This window comes from Peromyscus eremicus, chromosome 3, assembly GCF_949786415.1.
Source record: "Peromyscus eremicus chromosome 3, PerEre_H2_v1, whole genome shotgun sequence".
In the NCBI taxonomy this organism is placed as follows: domain Eukaryota; kingdom Metazoa; phylum Chordata; class Mammalia; order Rodentia; family Cricetidae; genus Peromyscus; species Peromyscus eremicus.
The window spans coordinates 18172954-18183500 of NC_081418.1; the positions used below are offsets into that span (position 1 = coordinate 18172954).

The window sequence follows — 10547 nt, forward strand, 5'->3', positions numbered from 1 at the left end:
ATGGATGCTTCTTCATATCTCCCAGGAAAAGTCATACAGCAGATGTGAAGAGTGTGATAGAAAGATCTCGAAACCCTCAGCTACAGTGTGGAAATGGAACAAAGACATAAAGTTATCAACTTCATTATTTCATTAAATGTTGACAGAGTGTAAATGCAATATTTTTAACTATAGGGACTAGAGGAGTGTCTGTTCAGAGTGACATCCAAAGGTCTCTGAACAAGAAGAGAGGTTTCACACTAGATCAATGAAAGCTTAATCAATACACTTCATTGAAAGGAAATGCTGGAGAAAATAACCATGTTGAGAATAATTATTTGCTGTTCTCTGGGATTTTCTTTTACCTTCCTTATCTCCATAAAGACTAAAAACTTAAATATCAAATAGATGCCACTCAACAAAATTATTGGTCCAGTTTTCCGGATACCAAGAGAAATTACTGTCCCTGTCAGTGATACCTCTTTCTTTAAACTTGGCTTCATTTAAACCTTGTCTTACACATACATCTAGTGATATGGGTGCTGCTGTTGAGGAGGGGCTTGCACTCTAGATCTTTTGCCCACTGTATCCCTTGGGAAGCCTCTGCACCTTTGACTCACCCAACAAAATTCATGTGTGCTTATAAGTAACTTCCTGCAACTTCAAAGACCTAGCAAATCATCTATGTTTATTTGTTCAAGACAATACCAGTCACTCCCTAGCACATATGGTTTGCTATACAGAAAACCTCTTAGAACACAAGTCTATAGGAGGAAGAAATGATGGGGAAATAGTGTATAGAATGGGAAATTTAGAGAAAACAGAATTATGTGTTATTCAAAATTTCTATTGACAAATGTCAACAGCTTGACAAACTCAGCCCTATGGAAGAGATGATTAACATCTATTTATGGTTTAGGATATTTGGTGATTATATACTTATTCATCTAGAGAGAAGGGGAATTTTGACTAAATTTTCAACTCAGACACTTGTTTCCAAGAAATCATAGACTGAAACAATTTAAATCCCTCAAAAGCCAATGGAATGTTACATTTGGTAAAGAAAGTATGCTATCTAAACATTCAGTCAATCTCTTTCCCCAAGTTCACATACAGAAACAAATGACCATAGTGGTGTGTATGGAAAAGATAGACTATAATGTTGTGAAAGGTCACAAATTATGGAGACCTAAGTATAAAATCTTTATTATTTCAGCTTCCTCCTTGTTTTTCTAGCAGCTACTATGGCAAGGAGATATCAAAAAAAAGACATTACTATGCACTAACCACTGTCAGTAAAAACAACTGTCGTTAAACAAAAATTGTCATTCTTTATACATCAAAGATAATAGAAGATCCATTGACCCAAGACTTGATCATTCAGTCCTGTGTATTAAGTCCATAATCAAGAATAACAATTCACTCGACAGAAATAACTTTGTGGAAGCTGAATTTTACCTGTCCATTTCTGTCACTTAATATTTTTAGTACATTTACTTATTTACTTCTTATTTTGTGTATGCATGTAGAAGTAGAAGACAACAGGAGACTTGGCTCCTTTCTTCTACCATGTGGACTCCAGGGATCAAACTGAGGTCTTCATGTTTGCAGTAGGTACCTGTACCCTCTTTTCCCTTTTTGCTTCTTTGAACACATACTCCCAATTAGATCACCCAACTAGAGTTTCAAGGATGCAAATCAATGTCAAGGACCTGCAAAGGAAACAGATAATAATTAACATGTATGAAATGTACAGAAACTGCTCTAGTTCAACATTGGAATGTTTCTTACTGCTTCTCCTGATTCTTCTATATCCTTTAATCTTTTGCTCAGGCCCCTACTCCTCATCAAGTTCCCATGGGAGGCTAACATCCATTAAAACTGTTTACCCTAACTGAAATGGTGTTCTCCTAAGGGTCAGGACACTGCATTGGTTCCATAGTATGGACTGAATCCATAGAAACCCAGATATAAAACTGCCAGCACTGAGAAGACTGGTGACTAGGCAAATCTTGGTCCTAGATGAGTGTTTTCTAAGACTGGGTTGGCTTTTAAACATACTTCTCTCTTACTCATTCAAGTTCATAGTCATCTACAGGTATCGCTGAAAACCAATGTCCTTTGACACTGACTTTAACATAATCTGTTCAAGTGCAAAAGTTTTGGCATGGGCCTGTTGTAATGGAGGAAATTTTTTGCAGTAGGGTAAAGCTGGCATCAATCAGAGCAACTATCCTGCAGTTATAACCCTAGTCAACACAAAAAGCACTACTTTTGGCTTTTCTTCCAATGTTATTGAACCTTACAGGAATGAGATAAAAGTGTATCAGCTTGGAAGTATGGAAAATAAAGGGAGAAAACCAAATATGAGGGAGTATCTAAGAGAAAAAAAACAACTAAAGCTCAGACAACTAACCATGTTTATATAGGGGAAACTGCAGGGAGCCCTCTATGACATCACTTAGAATTATCATAGAAGTAAGCAGAGATTATAACTGATGGCTTCCATACAGGAAACAGAGAGGCACACTGAAGTCAGCCAAGGCAGCAGTAGCTGTAGCAAAACACTTCAGAGGAGAATACAAAGTGTAGAGTCTATGCTCGATCACGCATAGGTTAATTCTAGAAAGGTTCGTGGTGACAAGGGTTGGTGAGGACTGCACAACTAGAACTCTAGTGGTCAGCTAAGTTGATTGACTAGTGAAGCAAACCCTTTGCAAAATAGTTTTCTAAAAAGTTAAACATACAACAACCAAGACATTCCTCTTCCATGTGTTTATAACAAGTATGTGTGTTCATACAGAATTTTCAATCTAGTGTCCTTAGAAATTTTAGGTAATATAATTCCCAAACTGGAAATTTCAAGAATGCACAACTGAACAGATATACAAAATGTGTGAGTGATGCATTAAAAAAAAAAAAGAACAATAAAGATCCCATGCATCTGTAACCACTCTATTGGAAAAGTAGAGACAGAAGGATCCCTGTAGTTTACTGTCAGCCATTCTAGCCTAAGGGTTAAGCTACAGCTCAATGAGAGACCCTGTCTCTAAAATAAAGTGGAGAGTTATGGAGGAAGACACCCAATGCTAACCTATTCATATTCACAAAATGTGTGCATACATTTGCACGCACGCACACACACACACACACACACACACACACACACACAAGTACAAACACATATACAAATCCTCATAAGAAAGTAAGTAAATATTTTTAAATTTAATTTTTGTGAATATTTATAAAAGTGATAAATCCATACCAAGGTTAATTTTAAAAGAAGAAGAAAAGAAGAATGAACACGAATAATTGCATCTGGAGTGCAGAAGACAGAAAACCACAGAGCAGAAAATTTGATCCTTTATGTAATGAGTTTTCTGGAAATTGCATTTGCCAAAACCTTATCGAGAAAAAGCAACAGTAAATTCTCAACAAAAATATAAGAAGTTGTCTTTCCCACCAATGAGCATACAAGGGTTTCTTAATTTGTAAATAGAAAGAAAAATTACAGAAGAAAGGAAATCTGACAAATTAGACTTAATATGAGACTATCTCATCACAAGACACTATGTAGAAATGAACAGTCCTGCCAGGGACTGGGGAATATGCCTGCACTTTATGTGTGCATAATGAACTTACATTCAGAAGACACAAAAGTTCCTTTAACTCAGCAGCAGAAAGAAAACAAAACAGACAGACAGTGGACTTCAGTAAATACCTCAAAAAGAAAAATACAGAAGTGATCTAAACCCATGGACAACTTCTCAGTATGACTATCAGAGGAATGTCAGCTAAAAGTACAGTGAAACATGACTGCCAGAATGACTTAAAAGACTCACAAATGACTTAAGCAGTGGCAAAAAAATTTAACATGCATTTTAGTGAAAGAAATATAGTTTCCATTTCAGGAAGCTATTGAACAGTTAAAGTAAGCTGGAGGGGAACACAGCAAATAATCGATATGTATGTGTGGAAAATGAAGGAACATTTTTTGATGATATAATATATGCTAATAAAAATCCTAAAACCAAAGAAAGAAATGAACAAATTCTAGAGCAGTTCTTACAAGGTGAGATAGCAACTATGCATCTATAGGATGAATAAAATCAGTCACTGGGTATTTGCACCTTTGATGAAATATATAATTAGTATGTACTCTCACATTGAGAGTACTGTGTCTCAATTTGGACATCAGTGAAGATGAAGTCATACCACAAACATTATTAACAGAATTCTATTAACGTGTGTGTGTGTGTGTGTGTGTGCAAATGTATGCACACATTTTGTGAATATATAAAAGGTTCCTATAAAAGAGAATAATTTTGTAGACATGAATAGTTTGAAAAATTATTTCATGAAATGTTAGTAGAAAAAAAATCTCACCAACATCTCTACAAACTTAATTGTTTGAGGCCTTCTTAAACATGAAAACAGTTCAGAATTTTCTAGAAGAAGTAGCACAATGCTGATGTAGCATGAATCTTAAAAGTCTTATTAATAAAATCAAACCTGGAGCCAGGTATTGGAGTGAGCACTGAATGATCAGAGAAACAGAACAAGTCACAGCTACCTCACCTCGCCAGTTCCTCAGCTGATCCTGTTTGCTCAGACTGGAAGCCTCTGAGTCCTCATCCAAATGAATCTCAGCTGAACTCCTTCTCGAAAGCCTGAATGCTTAACCAGCCTAGTTCCTAGTTTTCACACCTTATATACCTTTCTGCTTTCTGCTCTCACTTCCTGGGATTAAAGGCTCACTTCTTGGGATTAAAGGTGTGTGTCACCATGCCTGGCTGTTTCCAATATGGCCTTGAACTCACAGAGATCCAGACGGATTTCTGTCTCTGAAATGCTAGGATTAAAGGCGTGAGTGCCACCATTTTCTAGCCTCTGTGTCTAGTGGCTGTTCTGTTTTCTGACCCCAGATAAGTTTATTAGGGTGTACAATATTTTGGGGAACACGATACCACCACACTACAGTCATCCATTTAATGACAGACCAACCTCTCGGTATCCAGTCTGCTAGCAACCTTTCTCTGGGGGCATTTCCCAGGTGACATATTGGAAGAGTGGTTGACTTGATCTGTTGGATACTCAGCCTCTGCCTTCTCCAGCCATGCAGATGTGATAAACCTTTCTTTTGGGGTAGATATGCAATGAGCAAGGAACACAGATGTGTTTCTTTTGGTCCAGAGATGCTTCATAGGTTTGTTTCTTCCCCGGTCTGTTTTCTCTTCTGCTTTCCAGCAGTGAGGTTGTGGCCTCTCCCACAGCTGAGTGGTTGTGGACCATGTACCATTCAAAGGAAGCTTTGGATAAAGAGGAAAGGCTCATGTAGTGTCAACTTTAAGCAAATAAAGTACATCCTGCAGTTCTCCCTGGTTACAGACATTCCCTCAGGATAGATGCTATGTTCACTCATATGTTCTCTCTCATTATCCTGCTGAGGGTGACTTCCTATTAGATACTCATCTGCTCTGCGCTGAAATGTACTAGTCTGCCTAAACACCTAAAGGCTACTGTGGCCACTGGGTATTTAGTGTCATTTGTGATGTTTATACCACCATGTAGTGTTTCAAGCATTAAAGGATTTTCCTTCTTTGTGTGAAACATAGGTCATTCCTTCTCCCAGGAATTGGCTGAGGAAATTAATTCCTATACATTCTCACTTACATGTCTTTGTTTGTTTGTCTATCAAGTCCTAAGCCAGCATATCTTCAACAATATCCATCCTGATACATTTATTTCCTGAAGACCATATTAAGCAGGAGGATGTTCACGCATTCCCGGGAATGTACTGACATCCACTGCCCTAAAGCACTGGAGAATACTATCCCATTGCTCTTACAATAGAGCCTCCACTCTGCCTCACAATGTCCCTTGTCCATTCTCCTTAGGAGAGTTGCTGTATCAGTCACCCTCCTGGGCCCTACCAACTTCAGGTTGCAGGTATACTTTGACAATGAAAGAAGTTAACTAGCTTGTGATATCTGCACCCACTGAGCCCACAGCCTTCACTCTGAGAAAATGATGCCTGATTATGCTGCTTTGTTATTAGTAATGCACATTTAGGTAATCTACAAAATGTGTGTTACATGTGACTGACTATGAGTCAGTGCTGAGCAATACAAAACTCTCTAATTCGACTGACATTATGCAAGAAAATGGCTGTCTTTTTTCTTATGATGTGAGAAAAAAACCATGGAAATCATTCTGAAGAAACAAAGTTGATTTCCTCCTAATAAATGTAGCTTTGCAATTTGTATAGAAAATCGCAGTGTCTATTTGTAATCACCCACTATTCATGGTCTAGGAGAAACTTTAATATGAAAAGGCAAAAAGTAAATTTATATGCTAACTTGTATCTCTTGACTCCTATTCTGGTACCCAACAGAATTGAAACCGGTGTCTCTCAACCATTCCTGAAGGGTATGAAGGGTATGAACTTAGCATTCCTTGTTCCTGACTTCCCTGAAAGAAGAATGTGTCATGCCTCGTTTGTAGTTTCTCAGTCAGTAAGAGCTGTCTGTTCAAGTAGCTGTGGCCCAGGAGTTAGCAGTCTCTAGGTAAGAACATAAACACGGCATGTTGGTTAGTTAAGAAACCAAAGCCATGCTGGTTAGTTAAAAAATCAATAGCTATAGTGAATGAAAAAGAAACAACTCGATCCGACATAATTAACTCCTGTTATTTTATTCCCAAGCAAAAATGATTTGAGCACTTGTATAACCAGGCAATTGCTACACACATACAAGTGTGATTGTTGAGCCTTTTAATAAATCATTGAATCGAATCTGAAATAGAGAAATAACACAAACATATGAGGAGGGAATGGGAGATGGGTTGGGGAGGGAAGGCTGTGGGGATGGGAAGAGGGAAGAGAAGGGGATCTGGGGTTGGTGTGTTAAATGAATAAAAATTTTCTTAATAAAATTTTTTTAATATGAGTTTTTTTTCTGATTATTTATTCATTTGAAAAATAATTACTGGTTACTGTATGCTTGCTAGGAATTATACTAAGCATTTAAAATATCCGGCAAAAAATAGAAACACCAAAAATGTATTCATAATGGGGGCATAATGAAAGCACCTACTTTGCAAACAGGAGGCCCTGGGTTTGAATCCTTAGAATACTTGTAAAGCTGGGTATGGTTGTGCGTGTTAGTGATCCCCAGAGCTTCTGTGCAAATGTGAGAGGCAGAGATAGAGGAATTCCAGAAGCTTGCAGATCAGTTAGCCTGGCATATGCTGTAGTAAAATAAGAGCAGAACATGCTTCAAATATAGTGGGAGCCTGGAATGGAGGCCTGAAGGTTTCCTCTTACACACACATGCTTGCCTTTCACATACACACACATACACACACACACACACACACACACACACACACACACACACACACACACAGGGTGTGGGGAACTGAGCAGTTCTAAAACTACCAGTTTCAAGTCACCTGAAAACTGATTACTTCAGGTGTCATGTCAAACACAACCTGTGAGAAATCAAGAGTAAATGAAGGAGACTAATAATTCAGAAAATATGGCATAAACACCCTTTCTCATTGCTCCTCTCCACTAAGTACAAATAGAGTCTCTTGGAATGGCATTAGGGGCAAGTAAGAAAACTTTTGAAAGGTGGTATGAGAGAGGTCAAGTTAACGTAGTAGCTCATTATTAGACGAATGACACACACGGTGTCTCATATTCAGTTCACCCAGGCAAAAATGCCAAGTCAGGACATTGTTTCCTGACCTCCAATGTAGTAATGAAGAGAGCCCCAGTAATTCACGGGATGTAATGAAAATCTTTCTGACATCAGCCCACTCAACACTACATACAAGGAAGGCAGAGCATCTCTATATCTTCTAGGAAACTTCTAGTAAAATTATAATAGTATAAACAAATATATTGTTACATGGATTTGATAGGCCAATAGAGGCCATAGAGTACAGATCTATAAACTGAGGAGAGATTAATAGAATTTATTCAGTTTGAAAAACAGAGCACAAACAAAACCCAATAAAGCAAACAGGATCTAGGAAATTCCAGCCCATAAAGGACACAGATTTTACATCATTGGGGGCTCAGGAGGAAAGACAGAAAACAGTGTTATGAAGAATTTGTGGCGAAGTAATCACTGGAAGTTCCCCAAACTGGAGAACAGCTACAGAATCCAGAAAATAAGTAACCCCAAAACAGGACTTATTCAAAGAAATCAACAGCACCATAATTCAAGAAACAGAAAAGACCATGAGAGCCACCAGAGAAGCAAGATACATTGCCACAAAGACATCAATTTGTGGAACAAAGTTTCTTATCTAAATCTGTAGAGGCCATGTGAAGTGGAACATATTTTAAGTGCTAATGAATATAGTTTTCAATTTTTGTATTCTCTATCAAGAGAAATTATCCTTCAGCTAAGATTTTTAAAACTAAAAGATATATATATATATATATATATATATATATATATATATATATATATATATATATTTGCTAGCACTCCTGCCTTTAAGATAGGCTGAAGCAAGTACTTCATATAGAAAGGGGATATAATAGAAAGAATTCAGTGGTATTAGGAATGAAGGAGGAGCAGCAGAAAAGGAGTAGTGTATATAACAGACTATACTTTTGTAAATCATGCTTGAAGAGTAAAGCAAAAATTATAATAGCATCTGGTACTCAAAGCATTTCTGTTTGAAAGTGAAGAAAGTAAAGGTATCTAATAGGAAGAGAGTTCCCTGCACCTCACTTGAAGTTATAAAATATTGACATTAGTTAGCTATAACAAGTCACATATTTACATGGTAACACACAGAGCAACCAATTTGGAAACTATGCCAAGATGCACTCCCAAGCATCTTTGACAAATACAGAGTGCAAGAAGACAGTAACAGAGAAACAGAGGACCAAAGACAAGAAAGGAGTGGGGAACAAGAAAATAGATGATATGGTTGTGTCAATAAGCATCTTACAGGCAAATGGTCTAAACAGACTAACCAAACGGCAAATATTGGCTAAAGAGAAAAAAAATCCCAGCAATATATTGCTTATAGGAAACTCAGTGCAAGTCCAAGGAGAAGGTTAGGAGAAAATAGGAACAAAGTTAAGTTAAAGAAGAAAGAATAGCTGCATTGATGTGTGATAAATAGACTTCAGAACAAAGGAATCTGAATAAAGCAAAAAAGACAACACAGTACCAAGATGATGAATCTATCAGAGATACATAATCGTGTCAAAAGTGTGCACACCGGGTCCCTGAAGTTTATGAAGAATAAAAGGGTGGCACTACAAAAGGAGAGAAGAAATTCCGACTCACATTTGGAAGGTGTTCACCATGACACCCGAACATGACCCATAAAACAAATACCAATTTATTGAAAACAATAGTTATCATGCTCAATTTATTTTAGGAATTACGGATAAAATTCTAGTCTAATTACTTACCCACAAAGTAGATGTTTCAAAGAATAACAAAAGTATCCACAAATACATAAAGAAAATACAGAAAACCATAATGACACTGAAATTTAAAGTTACTAAAACCCAGTTATCGGGATCTGAAAATAATTTACATAAATGAAAAAATTAAGAAATTTATTAAGGTGCAAAAAAAGACACAGTAGGTCACATTTAATGAATATTTGTTCATTTAAAAGTCTAATTAAGTAGACAAAGTTTTAATATTAAATGTCAGTTATCTTTTAAAGATATGTTTCTTAAAATTCTACATAAAATTGAAGAATGACAGCTAAGATACAAAAACTGCAGTAAATAAAGAGGTATTAAAAAAGCAAGAGTCTGTGGTAGAGAACTTCTCTAAAAATCTAATATGTCAAATTATGAAAAAGCTGAAAAAAGTTTAAATAAGTAATGATATATAATCACAGATCAGAATAAAGATGGAATATGTGAGCATATTTTTTGTCTATCATCATAATAATGGCAAAATTAAATAGGACATTTGAATGAGAAAAACTTCAGGTTACTGGAAATTTTCTTTAAAAGTTAATAAACTCATACACTACTGTCTTAGTTTGCTTCCTGTTGCTGTGATAAAGACCAGGAAAGGAGCAGGAGAGATGGCTCAGCGGTTAAGAGCACTGGCTGCTCTTCCAGAGGACCGGGGTTCAATTGCCAGCACCTACATGGCAGCTCACAATTGTCTCTAACTCCAATTCCAGGGAACCTGGCACCCTCACACAGACACACATGCAGGCAAAACACCAATGCACATAAAATAAATCAATCTTATACAAAAGAAAAGACCAGGAAAAAAGTAACATTGGGGAGTAAATGGTTTATCTTAGAGTTTACAATCTGTCATGAAGGGCAGTCAGAGCAGGAAATCAAGTCCTGAACCTGACCGAAGATACTGAAGCAGAGGCCATGGAGGAGTGCTGATCACTGGCTTCCTCCTCAAGCTCACATTCAGTTACCTTTCTTATACTGCCCAAGACCACCTTCACTGAGGTTTTGTGGCCCACAGAGGGCTGGGCCCTCCAAAATCAATCATATTGACCTTGTCCCAAGATGACCCTAGTTTGACTCAAGATGACAGAAAACTGAT

General features: G+C 37.1%; 1 long non-coding RNA gene across 1 annotated transcript; it reads right to left on the reverse strand.

The window, feature by feature from the left end:
- Positions 1-1290: 1290 nt before the first annotated feature.
- LOC131905664 (uncharacterized) lies at positions 1291-6508 on the reverse strand. The gene is made up of 2 exons (XR_009378008.1): positions 4984-6508; positions 1291-1691 (listed from the first exon to the last, which is right to left on the reverse strand). It is a non-coding gene; the product is annotated as an uncharacterized LOC131905664 (long non-coding RNA).
- Between the last annotated feature and the right edge of the window lie 4039 nt (positions 6509-10547).